This window comes from Aedes albopictus, chromosome 1 (assembly GCF_035046485.1).
Source record: "Aedes albopictus strain Foshan chromosome 1, AalbF5, whole genome shotgun sequence".
In the NCBI taxonomy this organism is placed as follows: Eukaryota; Metazoa; Arthropoda; class Insecta; order Diptera; family Culicidae; genus Aedes; species Aedes albopictus.
Window position 1 is genome coordinate 331,879,573 of NC_085136.1, and position 22,437 is coordinate 331,902,009.

Genomic DNA, 22,437 nt, shown 5'->3' on the forward strand with positions numbered 1-22,437 from the left:
TCAGCAGAAAATCCTCCTGGGTCCCTTCTAAGGATACTTTTGAAAATTTCTATTCGGATTTTATATGAACTTCAAAAATTTCCTGATACTTAATTCTACGAAATTTATACAGAAATTCCAAAGAAATTCCCTTGTTAATTTATCATGAGATTTTTTTTAGGAATTAATGTATTCCTCCAGACATTTTTCCAGCGATTCCGTCTTTCATAAAATAGAATTTTTGTAATGAAATATTTCTAAATATTTTTTATTCAATTCTTATGGGAATTCTTCCATGTGTTCCTCAAGGAAGTTCTCCATGAATTTATTAAGCAACTCCATCTGTAATTTATTCAACATTTTCCTGGAGTTCTTCAAGATATTCCTCCAGGGATTCTCTAACAATTACACCAGGAATTTCTACAGAAATTATTTAGAAATTTATTTTAAAAAATCTCTCAATGATTGTTTTTAAAAATTCCTCCATGGATTCCTTCTGAAATTTCCTTAAGGACTCCTTCTGAAATATCTCCAGGAACTCTTTCAGTAGATTGAAAATGTCTTGATGAATGTCATCAGAGGTTATCCTTTCCATGAATTGTGCATGAGTCCCTTATAAAATTTCGCCAGGAGTTTCTGAAGAAATTTCTAGAGGGATTATTTTTATACATTATTCTACAGTTCCTTCATAAATATCTTCTGGGATTGATATTGAGATTCCTTCGAAAATTATTCCACGGATTTTCACTAAAGAACTTTATAAAATCATATATAAATACAGGAGTTTTCCACCAAGGATTTTCTGAAGGAATTTTCAATGGAATCCTTGGAGATACCTCTGAGGATTCCAAGAATAAATTTGCGAAAAATGTTGAAGAGATTCTTGAACAAAACTCTTTGGAACAATTTTCGGATAATGGAAGAATTCCAGAGAAATACCTGTTGGAACTCCATTAAATGGCTCTGGAGGAACTCCTAGAAAACTATTATGAAAAAAATTGAAGGAATCGAAGGTAAAAAACCGGGAGAAGTTCTTGAGAAAATCCCTGAAGGGATTCCCAAAGAAGACCTTTGAAGAATTTCTTGAGAAATTTCTTCCTTCCTTAAAAAAAAAGACTGTGGAAATCCGTCTAGAAAGACAAAGGTACTGGATGCATCCTTAATAAATCACCAAATAATTTTATGAAGGGATTCCTGGGTGATGTTTTGATGCAAACTCTGAAAAGAATCCTGGTGGTACTTCCGGAGGAGTTCTTGAAGGAATTTCTTGCAAAATATTGTATTGGTGAACAAAAACCCCTGCAGCAATTTCTGAAGTGATCCCTACAGAAATTTTCGGAAAAAAGTATAGCAGCACAAATTGTAAACAAATCTGAAAAATTTCTTAAAAGAACCGCAAAATAGAAATAATAAAATGATTTTTTGGAACAACTGGCGGATTGCCTGGAAACTGGGGGATGTTTTGCAGTTATTCCAAATCAAATTTCTTGAGCTATTCCGGAAGAAACGCCAAGAAATAAAATCTGAAATGATTTCTGAAGGGTCCTCGGAAAAAAATCTGAAAGAATCCCTGAGCTGTGAAGAAATGTCTTAATATTTTCTGAGAATTGCCAAGAGGGATTTCAGATTAAATGTCTGAGAAAATCCGCGGAGCAGGTGCTACAAAGAATCCTTGAGAAATATGGAGAGATTCTGAAGGAACCTTTTGAGGTATTTCAGCAAAACTTTCAGAAAGCATTCCTGCAAAAATAAAAATGAATTTCTGAAGGAAACGATAGAGGAATTTGAATACCCAGAGGAACCTCTGGAGATTTTTATTGCTGAAAAAAAAGGAGGAATCTTCGATAAAACTTGTGAAGAAATCGCATGAGGGAACTCCTGAAATAGCTGGAGGAGTACCTAAAGGAAACCCAGCCAACCACATATCGTAAATCATTGTGTGGAAAAATCGTATATTTTCATATATTGAATAAGAATTGTGTAATAATATGTATATTGGTTGACAATGATTGCGTAAAATCGCCTTTTATGCCAAATGCAATTATAATTTCGAATTTGTTTCATATAGTCGTATCCGCCCGTAAAAGGTGCTAGATACTAACGGTAGGATCGCATAGAATCGGATAGAATCGTAAAGAATCATACGTTCCGAGTGTTGAGTTTCAAGATCGGTAGCATCGTATATGTGATTTCTTTGATTCGTGAAAATTGTCGCATTACATCGTATATAAATCTGCCAAATCGAGCTGTCTTCCTGTTCCTAGAGGTATAATCAAAATCGGTGCAATCGTATACAACGATAAGAATATTGTATATTGATCGTATACGTATACGTATCGCATCGTATACGAAGTGAACAAAATCGTAGAAATCGTATATTCATTTTTACAGTCGCATATGATTGTTACTGCACTTTAAATAGCCGAATTTTAATCTCGGAAATCGGAAATGGTTTTGTTTACATATTTGTATGATTGGAGAGAGGAAAACTTTTTATTCATCACATATGTATTTGTTTTTTTTTTGTTGTTGACACATGCCAACTGTGCTAGCAATAATTTCAACCAAATATGTAGGTTTTCATACTATTTATATACAGCAGCTCACTTATAATAAGTGGTGTATAGATTCCAACAGCGATGCGAATTCCGAGCCTCTTGCACGGCACCACTTTTGTTGCCACTCAATGCACAACAACAACGCTCCCACCACAAGCCCCGCACCGTATCATGCTAATTTTTATTCGTTTCAACCCATTCACTTTGAACTCTCTACTTCCAACTTGGCAATATAACCAATGGAGATAACGCGCAGTTCTCAATTAAAGGACCTAAGTTCGATTCCCATCGAACACCATTTTTTTTTATTTGAAAATCTTGAGTCGTATATCGGTACACTCAATCGTAATAAGATCATGCAAATCGTGTATTTAGACGGAGAAAATCGGTGAAATCGTAGACATTTTTCGAGAAATCGTAAATCATGTTGGATGGAATCGCGGTAATCGTATATATGTTTCGATATGGCATCCACTTTAGTATGTATATTCCTGTTTCGTGCGTTGAATACGAATATCTTTGGTGCTATATATGTGTGACTATTTCAGTTGCAATTTCGATATAGAAACCAAATTGCTGGCTGGGAAGCCTGGAGGTATTTCTTGAGAATTTTTAAGATGAATTCCTAAGAATAATTAAAAAAAAATCTTGAAGGATATTCTAATGGAATTCCTGGAGGTACTTTTGTAGGAATTCCTACCGAACTGATATAAACAGTTTCTACAATAACTACAGGAAAGTATCGTAAAATATGTTTCACCCTGGAGTTCCATATAAATAACTGTTTGTATAGGGGTAATTCTCGCTGAGACCGACCCACTACTTACACCTTGTCTTCAAAAATGTTTAAGTTGCCGATTTTCTGAAAGTCCTCGCTAAAAAAGTAAGGCAAATGCATTTGGTTACTTAAATTGATGGACCCACCGTTAGTTAGAGCCACAAAAATTTTTGTAGACCCCTCGATTTTAGTCAAAAGGTGCCTCATTCAAACCGTTATAACTCGAAATTTTCTCCAAAAACCACCTCAAAACGAATTGTTGTTGAAACAAGGAAAGATAGAGCTACTATTTACAATAATAAATGTATGTTCCCCTGAGCATACCAATCTTCGTTTATGTTTTAAATCTTTCAGAGCTTTATAAATATTAATCGAATTACCATTTTACTGAAGAATCATTCATCACCCATAGAAGCATAAGACATCTCTCCATGGGGGGTACAGTAAGTTGATTGTATCCCATTGGCGACCGAGCCACGTTCCCATCAGACCGTTTAATTACTGCAATTAGTGCACTGACTGACCAGGCGCGTCCTTAATTATGAAGCTTGCTGCTCCGAGAGCTCCAGTACCAGCTGGCTGGCCGCCCTGCATGAATTGATTATTTATCATCACTTCGGAAACAATATTCAACACAATTTTACGCTTCGGACCAACACCAGACAACCGGTTTTCACATACGGGGTTCCATGGAAAAAATTGCAACGTTGAAACAGAACGAACACGCACCAAGACGTCTGAGGAAGAGCAAAAAATCAATCAGTGGACCCCCCACTGATCCGTTGGTCGACCAGGGATGCCAATATTTATGGGATCATTTCGCGAGAAGACCGCCTGGAAGCTGCCTTAGAAACTGCGGCGACTTTTTTCACCGAATCGTCAAGAGGATGTTTGCTTCCCCCCGTTTTGAATACGAGTGAGATCATCAAAGCAGCCTAAGACAGACGCGTTGATGCAACACCGATCATAATAGGCCTAGTCGGTCGCCCGCGCGGGGGTGCCAAAATTTGTTGATATCAATCCGAGAAGACCTCCGTCTGTGTTCCGATCACGGACGGAATGGATACAAACAACAATCGTAGGAGGCGACGACGATGGTCTTCCACAGTAGTGGCAGCGCACATCTGGCAAAATCGTTCCATTTCGTCCGAGTGGGCGGCTTTCAACGGGCGATTATCGCCATGGAAACCACTTCTCACTTTTCACCAAACGAACGACCGACCGGACACGTGGGATTTCTGTTGGGGTGTCCATTGTGGTAAACATTTACCACCGAACCGCCCCGGGACAATCATCCAGCGTCTCCAACTCGGATGAGAAGATGAAGAAATGTCTTAACAGATTGACCTTCTCGTCTCATGTTGGAAATGTCTTTCGCAAGTCTGACCGAGAAGGGAGAGCTTCAAGGGTATCAAATTACCCGAGGGGTGGGACACAAACGACTCGAAGCCTTTTTATTCGCTCATCGAAGCACTCGATGATGACCAGGCGAGATGGTGGATGGTTTCTAGATCTAGAGAATGGTTGTATAAGTGAAGTAAGTTGGGTAATGACCACTTTTTCCTGCGTTTGTGTCATTCAGTTAATGGATCATGGACCATTACGTTTCTTTGGCGGTCATTATCGCTAGTTCATAAATTACCATTCGAAGAGAAATGTGGGAGGTAATCTAAAAAATAGGAAGTGTTGATTAGTGTTCTCAATTACTCTGTGTTTATCTTTGAAAATAAGATGATTTTTCCGGCTAATTGGTGAGCCCGTCTCATACTGTACATTCTCTCCATGTTCTAAAATGGCATTAAATACAAATATTGCAATTGACACTCATTAAAAGAATTGGGAGTATGTGAACGGATTGTAGAGTGTAATGCGTAATTGGATGCATTACCTCTTTTTTTGGTTTTGATTTTTCATCAGATAACGGAGATTTCTTTGAGAATTTATTCAATAATTACTATTACAATTTCTTCCGGCAATTTCATATTGTTTTTTTTTCCAAAATTTTGTCAGTAAACTCATTATAAAATTCTCTGGCGATTCCTTTGACAATTCTACTCCAGTCTCCAGTTAGCCTAGTGGTTAAAGCTATAGATCGCCAATCCCGAGACGACGGGTTCGATTCCCGTTGCAGTCGGGAAATTTTCTCGACTCCCTGGGCATAGTGTATCATTGTACTTGCCTCACAATATACAAATTCATGCAACGGCAGGAAGCAATGAAGGTAGCCCTTCAATTAATAACTGTGGAAGTGCTCAAAGAACACTAAGTTGAAGCGAGGCAGGCCAAGTCCCAGTAAGGACGTAGAGCCATAAAGAAGAAGAATAGAAGACAATTCTTCCTGTGGGAGTCCGGAACCGGCTCCGGGCAGTCCCGATTGTCCCAAATATGGTCTGAGACTAGTTTCTTGTGCACTGTTCATTAGGTTTCCTAAGAAGCTGGCAATTGCTGTGTCAGTTTTACATTTGACCAATTCCGGTGGGACACTGGGAATCGGTTTCTGGAACACTACCAGTAGTCTCTTATGTGATCTGAGGCTATTTTCTTGCAAATCATTCATCAAGTTGTCGAAAAAGCCACGATTTGATGCGTCGCATGTATGGATTTGGTTTTCTTTTACATTTGGCCACTTCCGGCGGGACACCCTAAACCGGTTTCGGGACAATTCTGGTAGTCTTAGATGTGTTTTGAGACTATTTTCTACCTGATCGTTCCGGGTTACCAGGTTACCGAAAAGCCGTTATTTCATCGCATGCATGGGTTTGGTTCCCTTTTACTTTTTCCACATTCTGCGGGACACCCGGAATTGGTTCTGGGACACTACTGGTTTTATCAAATATAATGTGAGATTTGTTCCCAGACAACCAGTAATCGTATAAGATGTTGCATAAGATGATAAAGTGGAGGCCATATGCGTACATGCCTCCATTCAGGCGCATGTAAAATGTACGCATATCGCCTCCACTTTAACATCTTATTCAACATCCTATACGATCACTGGTTGGCTGGGTTTACTGTTAACCGTTTATCAGGTTACCTGAGAAGCCATTTGATGTGTCGCATGTTTGGGTATCGTTAACTTTTACATTTGATCGCTTACGCCGGGACACTCGGAGTCGGTTCCGGAACACTACCAGTCCCAAACCTAATCGTTCATAAGGTTACATAAAGATCCGAACGGTAACAGTATTGCAATTCGTTTTCGGTGAGAGATATTAGGGCATCATATTGTGAAGCGAGAATAACGACGAATTTAAATCCGGTGAACAATATTGGTAACCAATCGGCGAACGCACATTTATATTTGGGTGGCGATTGCAGTGACTGCACTGAAGTGGGCTGCTATAGATGGACGGAAAATGTTGATCGCAAAAAAAATCGCGAGAGGAGAATGGATGAAAGGGAAGAACGACAGGGGATTCTGTGGTCCGTGGTAGATGGCCGATGGGCATGTGCTGACTTGTGAATCGGAGAAGTGTCGGATTCTGCGAACCCCAAAGTGAAGATCCTCTTAACTCGAATTTCCGGCTTCAAGCCACCGTACATAGGCTTTGCCCACCGAAAGAGTTACTTTTACACGTAGTTAACCGCGACCCAGAAATTTCCACTCGGCGTACCCGTGAGCTTGGAGTGCCACTGGCCAAGCACATTCTTCGGCAGTAAGACCTCGTCAAATGCTTGGGGCACCGCCGTATCGTCGGCCGAAATCAAACGCCCCCCCTCTTTGAAAGAGGGGCGTCATCCCATTGTCATCGTTTTATACGATCTGGTCGACACGTCATGTCGACGAAATCGAGGGAACACCTGATCACTGATTCATCGTGAAGGTTAGCCGAATATTCAGTCACATACGGCATCATCATTATGAACAACAACCTGCAACCCCCACCACCCCCCCCCCCCCCACCTCCCCCTCTTGAAGGCCACGAGAAGGAGCAGGGAGGGCTGGCGGCCACCAGACCTGTGCCACTTCCGTAGATCCCCGAACACCGCAAGCAGTATCCGCGATCATCTGGCTCTACGATCAACCCGTTCAACGTGCACCCGAGCTACCCACAACTAGATTAGCCGTGTGCCGGTAACTTATTAGTCGTTTATATTATGCGTTTAAAAGGTAAATATTTAGTATAGGAATCTCCACCTTCCGAAAACCCCTCCTTGCTAAACGCCCTGGGACCCGGGAGTTTGAAGTCGGCCTTGTGTGCCCACTCCGGAAGCGGCCTAGGCTCAGACCAGCTGCTTGGGGCTTAGGCCCGCCCCCCTCTGGGTTGGAGCGATTGACTCCCGGGGTCAAAGATAGTTTCAATCGCATACATGGGTTTGAGTCCCTTTTACGTTTTCCACATTCTGTGGGACACCTGGAACCGGTTCTGGGACACTACTAGTTTTCTCAAATAAAATGAGAGATTTGTTCACTGTCAACCGTTTATCAGGTTACCTGAGAAGCCATTTGATGTGTCGTATGTATGAGTATCGTTCTCTTTTACATTTGATCGCTTACGGCGGGACACTCGGAGTCGGTTCCGGAACACTACCAGTCCCAAATCTAATCGTTCATAAGTTTACATAAAGATCCGCGATTTGATGTTCTGCACTTTTATACTTTTCCACTTTCGGCGGGACACCCGGAACCGGTTCCGGAACACTATTGGTTCAGATATGGTCTGAGACTATTACTAAGACAGACTGCTTACCGTTCATCAGGTTATCGAAAATGCCACGGTTTGACGTGTCGCATTATTTTAAAACTTATGATGATTTCAGTCATTATATCAGAATAACTTTGAAGGACTACCGATGAACAGAAAATCTCGATTCATCATATGACAGCTTTAATGCTAATTATCAGCGAAACAAAATAACTCAGAAGAACAGCCTATGATTTAAAGAAGGGAAATTCTTGGTGAAACAAATCAACTACTCCTTCCGTTGAACTTCTGAATTCGGGAATTTCTTTAAGTTATTATCGACAGGGTTGATGTAGAGGCATTGAACTCCATGGTGTATCAGTACAATGCAAAATGTAAAAAATATTCTCAGTCTTTAAATAAATCGATTGGTTTTTAGACCGAAAGCTCTCTAGGCTTAGAACAAGTGCAGTTAAATCTTTGTGAAAAAAAAACTACCTAAAATTTCAAGAAAGAAAAACTCTAGATGGCAGGTTTGGCTGCTTGTTCGTCACACAATCCCGTTACTGTTTAACTTCAAAGAACAGCCAATTCTAAAATTGGAGAAGAAGTCTTCGTAGAATTAGCAGTTTGTCTGCCAATAATTATAATCCATATAATTGTGCAACTCGAAAGAACAACTAATGATTATAAAAAAAAACAATCTTTGAAATCAAATTTGATAGTTCGTCTTTCAAAGAACTTTTCAACAATGCAACTAGAAAGAACAGCCTATTCCGAAAAGAAGAAATCGCAGATGAAGCAAATATTTTGACTATAAATCAAGAAGCGAAATTGTTTTCAACGTGTTGTACAAAGTACAACAACGCGATCTAACCCTTGAGTGAAAAAGAGAGAGTCGATCAAGGGCCTAGCCAGCCTTACTGTCAGAGAGGGGGGGGGGGGGTGTCAAGCACCCTTAGCAAATTTGTACCTACTAGCTTTTATAACTCAACGCAATACGCTGAAATTGAATATAATAACATTGTAATCTAAAAGCATTATTTAGCCCTCCAGCAGCCACTCTTTTGTATTTTGAACAATACGTTAAAAAATGCTCGCCTGATCTACATAAATCAACGTGGTTCTGGTAGCGGTGACCATATTCTGGAAGAGTAAGGTTTTTATTTGCTCGTGCATTATTTTACTCTGTTTTTTTTTTCTCAGTGTCTACAATACATACATGAGAAATAATAGCTCTTTTGGGAATTTCGAACTCTTCTGCATGAGTCCTTTTAAAATGATCTTCCAATACGATTCGCTAGAGCTTTTCTTCCAGAAATTCTTGAAATAATTAAAAAAAAAAATCATCAGGTAATCTTGGAGAAGCTCTTGGGTACATCTCTGAAAAGATGATAGAAGAATTTCGGAAATTTCCGAGGGAAATCCTGAATGATTTTTGAAAGAGAACCTGAGAGGAACTTCTGAAGAAATCATTTGAAAAGCAATCCCAGGGAAAAATCCCGGAGCAGTCCCCGGAAGACTTGCTGGATAAATCCCTGAAGAAACACCTGGATTAATCCCTGGAGCAATTCCTACAGGAATATCTGGGGGAATTCCTGTATAAATTATGGGAGGAATTCCTAGGAAAATATCTGAAGAGATCTCATGAGGAAATCCTAGAACACTTCTTAGATAAATTTCTGTAAGATTGCTTGTAGGAAATTCTGGAGAAATTCCTGGAGAAATTCTGGGAGGTATCTTTAGAAAAAAAAACAAAAGAAATCTCTTGAGGAATTCCTGGAGGAAATCTTAGAGAAATTTCGGAAGGAATACTTGGAGGAATTCTTCAAGAAATCCTTGAAGGAATTCCTGGAGGAATCCCTGAAGCAATTCCTTGGAAAATCTCTAGATAGAATCCTGGAGGAATGCCTCGAGAGACTTCTGAACAAATTCCTGGAAGAATTTTTGGATGAGACCCAGCAGGAATTCCTGGAGAAATTTCTTGGATGAATTCTTGGAGGAATCCCTGGAAAAAAAAATCCTGGGTAAATCTCCAAAGGAATTCTAGAAGGAATTGCTGGAGAAATTTCTGAAAAAATCCCTTGAGAAATTCAAGGAGGATAGGAATTTCTGGAGGATTTCCTGGAAGAATCGTTGTAGGAACTTCTGGAGCATTTTCTGGTGAAATCTGCGAAGGATTTCCTTTAGAAATGCATGGGACAATCCCTGCAGAAATTCGTGGAGAAATCTTTGCAGGAATTCCTGAAGCAATTCCTGATGGATTCTCAGGAGAAATTCCTGGAGAAATGCCTGAAGGACTCCCTAGAGGAAGTGCAAACATAGTCTGAAAGATGCAATTCCTAAGAAAAAATCCTGGAGGAATTCCTGAAGAAATTCCTGGGGTAGTTCTTAGTGGAATTTTTAGAGGAGTTCGTGGAAAAATTCCTTGATAAATACCTGGAGGAATTCCTGGAGAAATCCATGATGAAATTCCTGGAGGAATCTCTCGAAGAATTCTTGAAAAAAGAATACTGGATAAGTTTCTAGCGGAATCTTCAGAGGATTTCTTGGAGATTTATATTATTTTTATGTTTCTGAAAAAAATCCCTTGAGAAAATCCTGGTGGAATTTTAAGCGAAATTTTTGGAGGAAATCCTTAAGAAATCTTCGAAGGAATAAATCCCTGGAGAAATCCTTGAAGAAATTTGTGAACAAATCCCTGGAGGAATCTCTAGAGGAACTCCTGGAGGACTCCTGGAGGAATACCTGGAGGAATCCCTAAAAATTTCCTGAAGGTATTCCAGGCGAATTGCCTGGAAGAGATTCTTAAGAAATCTCTAGAGGATTTGCTGGAAGAATCCTTAAAGGGACTTCTTGAGAATTTTCTGGAAGAAATTTAGAAGGATTTCAAGAAATCCCTGGAAAAATCCATGGAATAATCCCAAGAGGAGTTCCAGAAGCAATTCATGAAGGAATCTCAGAAGAAATTCCTAGAGAAATGCCTGAAGGAATCCCAGAAAAAATCCTGAGGATAACCCTGGAGAATTTCCTGGGAATTTCTGAAAAAATCTCCAAAAGATTTTCTGGATAAATTCCTAGAGAAATGGCAGACATTATTTCTGAAGGATGTCCAGAAGCAATTCCTGGATCTATTCCTAGAGAAATTGCTGGAGGAATTCCTGAAAAAAATCTTGGGGTAACTCCTGGAGAATTTCCTAGAGGTGTTCCTGAAGAAATTCCTGGATAAAATCCTGGAGGAATTCCTGGAGGTTTGTCTTTATGAATTCCTGGAGGAATCTTTGGAGAAATTCTTGCAACAATTACTGGATGAAATACTGGAGAAATCTCTAGATGAACCCTGGGAGAAATTTCTAGAGACATTTCTGGAAGATTTGCTGGAGCAATCCTTGGAGAAATTTGTGGAGAAATCTCTGGAAAAATCCCTGATGAAGTTTCTGGAGGTGTTTTTAGCGGAGTTCTTAGAAGGATCCCTGCAGCAATTCCTGAGGAAAATGTGGAAGAATTCTTGGAGGAATTCCTGCCAAAGTTCTAGAAGATATACCTACAGTAAATTCTGGAAGAATTTCTGAAGGAATCTCTGAAATATTTCCAGGAGAAATGTCTGGCTGAATTGCTGACATATATTATGACGGAATTCCTTGATTACTTCCTGGTAAAATTTCTGGAGGAATCCCTGTAGAAATTCCTGTAGGAGTTCCTCGAGGAGATCCTTGAGAAATTCCTGGATGAAATCCTGGAGGAATGCCTGCATGGATTTCTGACCCCAAGTAGAGTTCTTGAAGCAATCCCAGTAGAAACTTCTGGAAGAATTTGGAGGAATTTCTGGAGAAGTCCCTGAAGCAATTGGTGAAGCAATATATGTTGGACTTCTCGGAGGAATCGCTGAAAAAAATCTTGTAGAACTTCCTAAAGGGATCCTTGGAGGATCCTAGCTAGAGAAATGCTTGTAGGAATTCCTGAATGAATCTCCACAGGAACTCTTGGAGAAATCTCTAGATGAATTCCTAGAGGAATCTCTAGAGAAATTCCTGCAAGAAATCCCAGAGGAATCCCTGGAAAAATTCCTGGAGGAGTTCATGAAGAATTTCGTGGATGAATCTAGTGAGGAATACCAGGAATAATTCCTGAAGAAATCGCAGATGGCATGCTTGTGGGAATTCTGGAGCAATTCCTAGAAGAGTTTCTGAAGGAACTCCAGAAGGAATGCCGAAATCAATTTCAAGTGGAATTCCTGAGGAAATCCCTAATCAGTTCCATGAGGAAGTACTGATTAATTCCTGGAAGAGTTCCTTAAATAATGCATGAAGGAATTCCTGAAGGAATCCTAAGAAGAGTTCCTGGGAGAACCTTTGGAGGAATTTTTAAAATAAGTTGTTCCAGAAAGAATCACAGAAGTAATTCCCGAATAAAGCCCTATAGAATTTCTTGGACAAATCCCTGGAGAATATCCTAGAGGAATGCCTGTAAGAGATTAACGGAGAAATCTCAGAAATACTCCTGCAGGAATTCCTGGAGGAATTTTTGGAGGAATCTCTAGAGGCATTTCTGAAGGAATCCCTGGATGAGTTTTAAGGGGAATTCTTGCAGCAATTCCCAGAGGAACGCCTGGAACAATTCCTGGAGAAATTGCAGATGGAATCCTCGGAATCCCGGAAGCGATTCCTAGAGGCATTCCTAAGAGAATCCCTGAACAGTCCCTGTAGGAAGTACTGGATTAATTTCTGGAGGAGTTCGCCAGAGAAAATTCCAAGAGGAACTCTTGAAGCAATTCTAAAAAGTGTTCCTGCCCAAGTAACAATTCCTTTGCTGATTGGTTTTGTTTGATTTTTATCAGGGTTTAACTACAGCAGTAATTGAAAATTGACAGTTTGATAACTACTTTTATGAAAACCATTGATGAAATATTTTATAGTATACTTGAAGATATCCATAAAGCCAGAATTTAAGAGCAAACAAAACTCTCCGATTTATAAACCTTCTGGCATTCATTATTACCACAATAAAACTGTTCAAACACTCAACAGATGGCGATCCGTTCGATTAGTAACGACATCTGTTGGTGGAAAAGCAGAAACTACGACACTGCTAGGTTTATTGCGGTCATCATAAAAGTAAACTTGCTCTGTTTTATTTTCGCTAATTCTGGTCGTCGCCATATTGGAGAATTAACAGACGTGAACGGAAAATAGTTAATTTTGCTCAAACAAATAATTGATAGTTTTCCTCCATTTCCAACACATGCTCACATAAATAATTTCTCTCAGCTGAGTTTTCCTGTGATTCGAGATGGTTTTACTGAAATAACAAATTGATTTATTAGTGGAGCGGACCTGGTGTGATGGTTAGAACACTTGACTATCACGCCGAGGACCTGGGATCGAATCCCACTCCCGACAAACTCGCAAAATATGAGTTCTTCCTTCGGAAGGGAAGTAAAGCGTGGGTCCCGAGAAGATCTAGCCTACGGCTAAAAATCTCGTTAATACAGATAAATAAAAAAAAAATGATTTATTACATTCCAAGATGATAATATTCACGATTTTCGAAGCGCATTAATTTTATATTTTTGCAATCCCAATATTCACGATAAATTGAATGCGCCTAAGCCTACCAACATGCCGGGTGGGTGGCGTAGTGGCTACACGTTTGCTTCATAAGCAGATGGTCATGGGTTCGATCCCAGCCCCGGCACTTTCGTCAGTTGCTCTTTCCCCCTGAGAGCAGCTGACACTAACCCTCTTCTGAGCCCATGGCTCAAATGAACCCGGATACTTGGACATCGGCGAACGGCAACCCATTATGGACTCCCAATCGGACTGGAAACAGGTACAACCAACAGCCACACATCAACATCTCGTGCTTATCATTCTACCATGATAGGGTAGAAAGTGAAAGCAGCGCAACGGCAACCAGTTGGATATAGTATAATTGGAATAAAATATGTTTAGGCGCTTTACGAAGTGTATGTATAGCTTCCAATTGGAATCGCTCACGCAGTGCCCTAGTGGACAATAGAGCTGTCAATAGGGCACTGCACTGTTTTGATTTTGTATGGGACTTTGACGTTTCGTGGCCTTGTTGTTTACAAAATTTCTGTAAGAGTGAAAGAGAAGGAGAGATTTTCATGCAGTGCCCTATTAGGTTAATTGATTGAAGAATAAAAAAAAGTTAGGATGTCATGATAATTAATCAGTCCGTTCTATAAGTAGTAGTGGTGTTAAGTGTGAAGTGTGGCTCGACAACCCAAAAGTTATTAGATCGTTTTATAGGTGGCAAAAATTGTTTTCTAATATTATTTAGTCGCATAACATGTTATATTGTGTCGCAATATTGCACACCGTGCATCGCATAAGATAACGCTTCAAGTAATATAGTGTTATTATTTTTCCGTCAATAAATGCACGTATAGCGCCTCCACTTGATCTAATACGATGCAACTTTATCGCATAAAGCTGAGTTTCGTATTCAAAAGAAATCGCTCAAGAAAGTTCTTGACCGATTCCTGACAGAAACTTTCCACGGCGACTGCAATTTGATTTGTCATTCCTTCGCAACTGCGTACTGCGATCGAAAAAAAAAACGGTTTCTTGGGTAATTCAGGCAAAGAATTTCCCATGCATCAAGATAATCCAAAAATTTACTTCTGAACTGCAAACAGCCCTTAAAGGTACATTAACATGGAATCAAACTGCATTATACGTGCAAATTACTTGTCTGGGAATTCTCGTTAGTCGGTCGATTGGTCGGTCGGGAAAATTTTCTCGGCTCATCACAAGATCATAACAATGACAACTGTTGTTATAAATAACAGAAGTTGATATAATTCTGTTGTAAGGATGTTTTCATGTGGATAACCATAACAAAGTTATATTAACATATGTTATACAGGGGATAGACAAAATGATCGGGACAGGCAAAATTTTTACTTTAAAAAAAATGTTCAACTAGCTGTAACTTTTCGAAAAATGCATAAAATATTCTCAAATTTTTACTGTAAGCTCTTCAACTAGTTGTGTATCAGTGGACAAAATTTGGAAAAGATCGGACAATTCTTCACGAAGTAATAAAGATTTTTGAAAAAGGTAAAATTATCCGATAGCCAACTTTGAGCTATTATATCTCCGGATTCAATGAACCGAATGCAATGAAATTTTGACCATTTAAGACTTATATAATGAGCTATGAAAAACCATTGACTTAACTTAATATTCTTAACACGGTAGAAAATTATAACGATTAGATTATTTTTCTAATAAAACACCAAATTATCCAAAAAATCAACATCGTTACCAAATTCAAGATGCAAATTATAGTTTATTTATTTTCCCTCTAATTGACTAATATATAAATGCGTTTTGAAGGAAAGTAACAACATAGCCGCCAATAAATTAAAAAAGTAATGGGATGCATATTAAAAATAGACCAATTTACTAAAAAATCGTGAAAAAAATAAAATCGCTATAACTTTTGCGCTTGTTAAAAATTTCAAGTTAAGTCAAATGTTTTCCAGAATTCATTATATAAGTCATGAATGGTCAAAATTTCATTGCAATCGGCTCATTGAATCCGGAGATATAACAGCTCAAAGTTGGCTATCGGATAATTTTATCTTTTCCAAAAATATTTATTACTTTGTGAAGAATTGTCCAATCTTTTCCAAATTTTGTCCACTGATACACAACTAGTTGAAGAACTTACAGTAAAAATTTGAAAATATTTGATGCACTTTTCGAAAAGTTACAGCTAGTTGAACATTTTTTTAAAAGCGAAAATTTTGCCTGTCCCGATCATTTTGTCTATCCCCTGTATTATCAGTAGCAACATTATAACAAAACTTGTTTTGTTTATTCAAACCAAGATTCAAACAGATGTAGAACAACATTTGCTATATTATACATCATAATACGATTGCCTATTACACAATTTCGTAACACGTTCATTGCCATCTTTGTTATATTTTCTGCAACAAAATTATTTCAGAATTTATTAAATTTTTTGAATTGTCGCAAAAAGTCAAATATTTTTTGTTATTTTTATCACTTGAGCCAAGAGATTTGTTCTAAAATATATAACGGAACTTGTTATTATTTTGTTATGATTTCACAAATTTAATCTATCGAAATTTGTAATTATCTTTTTATGATTATATCTCAACTTGTTATGTGTGTGTTTTAATTGGAACAAGTTTTGTTGGATTTTTTGTTATTTTTACTACTAATGGTACATATATGTTTTATAACAACCGATGTTACAAAAATCATCGTATCAAAATAACACAACATGTAATGATTTTGTTTTTCCCATCTAGTCGGGTAAGTCTTACATTCCGATCGACTCAGCTCGACAAGTTGAGATGATGTCTGTGTGCATGTATGTGTGTGCGTGTGTGTGCATGTGTACAAGAAGGTCGCCTAAGTTTTAGATAGTTAATATCAACTGACTTAAACGACCGATGGTCCATTCGATGGAGAATTTTGTCCCATTGTTTCCCATTTAAAATGGTTCAAATCAGTCTAGACGTTCAGGAATTTTGGTCATCTAGGTGTTCCGGACCTTTGCCCTAGGAAGGGACCAGTTATGATAATGCAACAAAGCCATAAAACCGTGGCATTTTCGATAATCTGATGAACGATAAGCAGGAAAATAGTCTCAGACTTTATATGAACCAGTAGTGAGCCGGAGCCAGATCCGAGTGTGCCGGAGGAAGTATCCAAATACAAACTTGAACCAAACTCATGCATAATGTGTCGCATCATTAAATCGTATCCTTTTGTATAACCTTATTAATGGTTAGCAAGAAAATAGGCTCATACCACACTAGAAACTACCGATAGTGTTCCGGAATCGGTTCCAGGTGTCCCACCAGAAGTGGTCAAATGTAAAAGTAAACCAATCGCATACATGCGATACATTAGATCGCGGCATTTTAGGTAACCTGCTGAACAATTAGCAATGAAATAGTCTCAGACCATATTTGAGACAACCGATAGTGACATGGAATCGGTTCCGGGTGTCCCGCTGGAAGTGACCAAATGTAACAGTGAACGAAACCTAAGCATACGGCACATAAATTGCGGCTTTTCCGATGTGCATAGTTTATGTTCTCTGAAAGATAGCGACCAACCTGGAAAACTCTACGAAAGCTAGGAACAACCCAACCTCCTAGAACTTGCCCTTCTTAACCTTTTGTTTTTCCCACCAGAGAAAAGCCCCGCTAGAGGTACTCCCGGAGAAAAGCGAAAAAGTGCTTCGTCATTAACTCCTTGAATTATCATAACTTTTCTCCGCGCCGCGTCGTCGTTTATGACACCTGTTCGTGAGTGTTAGCTGTAGCAAGTTACCTGGCGGCTGCCACATGGTTCCCTTACCTCGAAGGTTGGTGAGTTATGACGGATCAAGAATGGCGTGGTATTCGGGGGTTCATAACCAGGCGATAATTCACCGTTTGAGTTTGAGAAACAGACTGTTCCTTTGGAGTAGTGCTTGGAAAGCCCCCTCCGGGAAAAGAGGGGGTTAGTATGTCATTTTACGAGTATTATCCTCTTCCCGTCGCATCATCAAGATAAAAAAAGATGACATTTGAAATTTTATACAGTCTGTTTGCGTTTTATTTCTCGCTATCTTCAACGGACTTGCCCCGGAGAAGAGTAGATAGTTATGCATCTAGCTGGAAATGAGCGCACTTTTCATTTTGGGGATGAGTGCTCGCCGAAAGCTCGGGTGGGCGAAAGATGAGACGCGTACGCGCAGGGGGTTATCCGTAATAAAACTGACTGTCAAGAGTCACTCTCGTTCAAAACTCGTTAGCAATTATAACGTGCCTGACAGCGCTCAAATAATTTCCGCGTGATCCTCCGTCCGCGTTTTGCCTTAGCCGTACGTAGCGCCGTAATGGTGACATCCGGAAACAATTACATCCCAGTGCTCTCACTACACTGAGAAAAACTCTCTTTTAACTACTAAGAAACTCAAATACGTTTTTTATATCTAGTCACAATTAAAATGATAATGATTTCTCAACTTCAATCAAGAAAGTTTGAAGTTAAAACAATTTGAAAGAGACTTATTGGATTCATTACGGAATCATTATCAATCTAGTTATCGGGTGAAACCAACATGAGAATAACTTCGAGTGTAGGTTAAGGCTGTGATATGACATGGACGGTCCCAATGTGACCGTCTAACCGACCCGCTGCTGCCAGCTGCCAAAGGTCCACACACCAACTAGGAACAGGGCGAAAGGTGAGAATCATTAAAAGCTCCCACGCGTGAAATCATTATATGTAGAGACAGGCAGAAAGACGGGAGGACGCTTTAATTTATGCTCGCACTTGTTGGAATGGGACCGACCGGCTGACGCGACCTGCGGCGAAAGTGAACAATGTGACGTGGTTCCACGGTCGTGGAGCCCCGTTCAGTGGTGTGCTGTGGACCGGACGGCGCGGAAGGGATTAGAAGTGACATTAATGAGCATCAGTGGGAAGATTAAACGGTCATACAGTCACAATAAGTGCGAGGATTTAGATTTAAGCGCTGGTGAGCCTACACGTGGAATATTTGTCGAAAAGAGTTTTGAGCAGTGAGAGCATCATGAGCTCGTAATGTAACGGATTGTTGGAAACTAGAAGAGTTGAACCCTTTGAATCCAGAATTTTCCCAAGCGTTATTATAGAGTTCTTTCTAGGTATTTCTGTGGTTTTGGTACTCATTAGCATAGAAAGGGTAGAATATGATACAGATTTTTTTTTCTAGAAATCCTAAGTCATCCAAATTGTTCTTGAGTTTAGATCATAAAGTCTACGGGTGGAACGGTAACTTCCTTCATTATACAAAGCTACGATTTGTATTCCATCACGACCAGTAAGTCTTCTATAGATAGTATCAGATCAGTCGGGATATCCTAGGTCATCCAAACTGTTCTTGAGTTTAGATCCTAAAGTCTACGCGTGTCACGGTAACTTCATTTATTATTCATAACTACGATTTGTGATTCATCATGTTCAGTAAGTCTTTTGGAAGTTCTGGTGCACTGTTGAACCCGGATTCAAGACGTTTGTCCATAAGACTGCAAGATAAACCATCACGGTCCAAGAGAAATACAAATAGAGAGAGCGAAAACGAGCAACTTAGAGTCATATAAGAGCGATAAAGAGCAATGAAGAGGGTCAGCGACAAACAGTGACGAATTTCAACTGAATGCAATCAAGTACAAGGTATTTGGAGTACAAAGCTAGAATTTTCTCGAGCGCAAAACTAGAGAACCGTCAAATGGAATGGAAAGCTCAAATGTAACTCAATGTTTACTGTGCGGAAGCAAGCATCAAGTTACATTTTCAGCCAGATACGTTTGACGATTCTTTAGATTTGTGCTCGAGAAAATTTGAGCTATGTATACCATATCTTGTCCTTAAATATGACAAAAAGATTGATCGTGAGAAAAAGAGAGTGAATTGAGATCAGAGAGCAAAGAGCAAAAATCAGACAGCATTGCGTAGAAACCAGAGAGCAGAAATTGAAGAGCAGAGAGCAAAGAGCATAGTGAGCAGAGAACAGAGAGCAGAGAACAGAGCAGAGAATAGTGAGCAAAGGTTAGAGCGCAGTGAGCAGAGAACAGAGAGCAGACAGGAAAGAGTAGAGCAGAAAGCTGAGAGCAGAGAAAGTTGCGATCAGAGAACAGAAAGCAGACAACAGAGAGTAGAGACCAGAAAACAGAGACCAGAGAGCAGAAATCAGAGAGCAGAGAGTAGAGAGCAAAGAGAAGAGAACAGAGAGAATGGGGAAGAGAGCAGCAGGCAGATAGCTGAGCGCAGACAGCAAAGTTAGAGAACAGTGAGCAGAGAACAGAGAGCGGAAAGCAGAAAATAGATAGCAGAGAGCATAAAGCAACAACGAGCGGTAGTTAATGACAGAGATCAACAAAAAGTTAAGTATGATGCGAAGAGTGACTAATAGCAAAAAAAGTGACAGAAAACCGTGACCAATAAAATTAATAGTGTAGGGAACATAAGAGAAATACGTGTGGTTCAGGCTTGAACTTGCTTTATTCTGACATATTACTTAACCCTACATCTTTGCCTACTACAATAGACAACCAAAGAGAAGAACAAATTGAAATGAGACATAACAGAGAGCTACAGAGAACACGCAAAAACGAGACTTAGAATTACAGAGAATGACAAAGAGTGAAACAACCCGATTGCAAAGATTGACAGTGAGAGCCAGAGAGCAATGCAGAGTGGAAAAATAAAACAAGGAAAAAAATTAACGAATAGCGCAAATAGTAACGGTGAGCGGCGGAAGAAGATCGCAAGAGTCAATAATCGATAGAGAAGAGTAGAGATCAACCCAACTGCGGAGAGCAACAGGGAGCGACAATAAATGACAGATAGTAGTAGTAGTTTGTGAACAAGAGCCACAGAAAATGGCTCTTGGGGGTAAGAGAGAGAAATTAAGAGAAAAACAAGGAGAGAAATAAAGAGAGAAAAATATAGGCAGAGAGCAGTACAGTACAACAGAGACAGTTTCGAAGAGCAACGGAGTCATATTTTGACGACTAACAGGGACAAAGTGTACGAGAGAGAGAGAGAGAGAGAGAGAGAGAGAGAGAGAGAGAGAGAGAGAGAGAGAGAGAGAGAGAGAGAGAGAGAGAGAGAGAGAGAGAGAGAGAGAGAGAGAGACCAACAGAAAGCTAAATAGTAACAGATAATAACAGAGAAAAATAGAAATTATTAGAGAGAAACAGAAAGTGACACAGAGCGAAAGAGAGTCACAAACCAACGAATGACGTTATAAGAGTGGCAGAAATTGATAAAGAGCATTAGAGAGAAAAGTGAGTGATGAAAAGTGACAAAGGTTCACAAAAAATAATGTGCAGTAACAAAGAAGAGGAGACTAACAAAAGCGACAATAAAAGGCCATACAGTAAAAGAAAATGACGAAAAGTGACAGAGAAGGATAATGAGCATCACAGAGCAACTAGGAGCGTCAGAAATCTATAAAAACTAACAGAGAATATCGAATGTAATAGAGAGCGAAAGAGTGTAACTGAGAGCAACCAAACGGCTGAGATCTACAAAGAGTAAAAGTAGAATGTGATTTTAAAAGATAGAAAGCGACAAAGAGTAACAAAACAAAATCACAAAGCTTCAGCGAGAAGCAAAGATCTACAATGAAAAGCAACAAAAACGTACAATAGAGAGCAACAGAGTGAAATAAAGAGCAACAGTGATTAGATGTATTATCGAGAGGCATATACAATGACCAAAAGCGACAAAAGTATTAAAAGAGTAACAAAGAAAGTATCAGAGAGTGACAGAATGTAGCAAAGTGTGGTAGAAGACGACAAAGAACCACAAGAGCGAGACAGAACGACAGAGAAGCAATGATAACAACAAGAAGTACAGAGATTGACAAAGAGCAGTAACCGAAGGGCAGAGACTGAAAGTGACAAAGGACGGAGAGATCCTAAATAGTCAAAAAGAGTGACAAAATGAGAGAGATAGTAATAGAGAACTATAGAGAGTGATAAAATGTAACAGAGAGCTGGAGAGAGAGAGAGCAGCAGAAGTTTACGAAAAGCGGCATAGACCAACACCGAGTTAAAAATATTGGCAAAAAGCGAAAGAGAGTGGAAAGGAGCATAACATAAGGGCAGTGAGCGGTAGTGATTGACTGAGGTCAACGAAAAGATCTATTAATAGTGACAAATAGCCGCAAAAAGCTACATAAAGGAATTGCAGAGAGTAACCCAGAGAAGCAGAGAGCGAAAATGTGACAAAAACGTCACAACGCTATAGATAGGTGCAAAGATCAACAAAGGGAAACAGAAAATGACAAGAAAGTGTGAGAAATGAACATAAAAAATGTGAAAGTGTGCCAAAGAGCGACACAGAATGACAGAAGACAATAGAGAACAAGAGAGAGCGACGAGGAGCGACAGAGACAGATATATCAACGGAAGAAAAAAATGACATTGTGACAGAGGACGACAAAACACCACATATGCAGCAGAGAACAGTGAAACTCAAAGAGCAGAAACCACAGCGCAGAGACCAGAGAGCAGAAGTCAAACAGCAGAGAGAAGAGCACAGAGCACAAAAACAACGAGCAGAGAGCAGAAAGCAGAGAGTAGAAAGCAGAAAGCAGAGAGTAGAGTGCAGAGAGCAGAGAACAGAGAACAGAGAACAGAGAGCAGATAACATAGAGAAGAGAGCAGAGAGCAGAGAGTAGAAAGCAGAAAGCAGGAAGTAGAGAGCAGAGAGCATAGAACAGTGAGCCGAGAACAGAGAGCCGAGAACAGAGTGCAGAAAGCGGAGAGCAAAGAACTGAGAATAGAGAGCAGAAATCAGAAAACAGAGAGCAGAGAACAGAGAGCAGCGAGCAGAGAGCATACAACAGAGAGCAGAGAGAAGAGATTAGAGAGCAGAGAACAGAGAGCACAGAACAGAGAGCAGAGAACAGAGAGCAGAGAATAGAGAGCAGAGAGTTGAGAGCA

At 39.6% G+C, this 22,437-nt stretch overlaps 1 protein-coding gene across 1 annotated transcript in view; it reads left to right on the plus strand.

The window, feature by feature from the left end:
- LOC109404189 (collagen alpha chain CG42342) overlaps window positions 1-22,437 on the plus strand; it is a 226,265-nt gene that overhangs the window by 87,720 nt on the left and 116,108 nt on the right. The window lies entirely within an intron of this gene.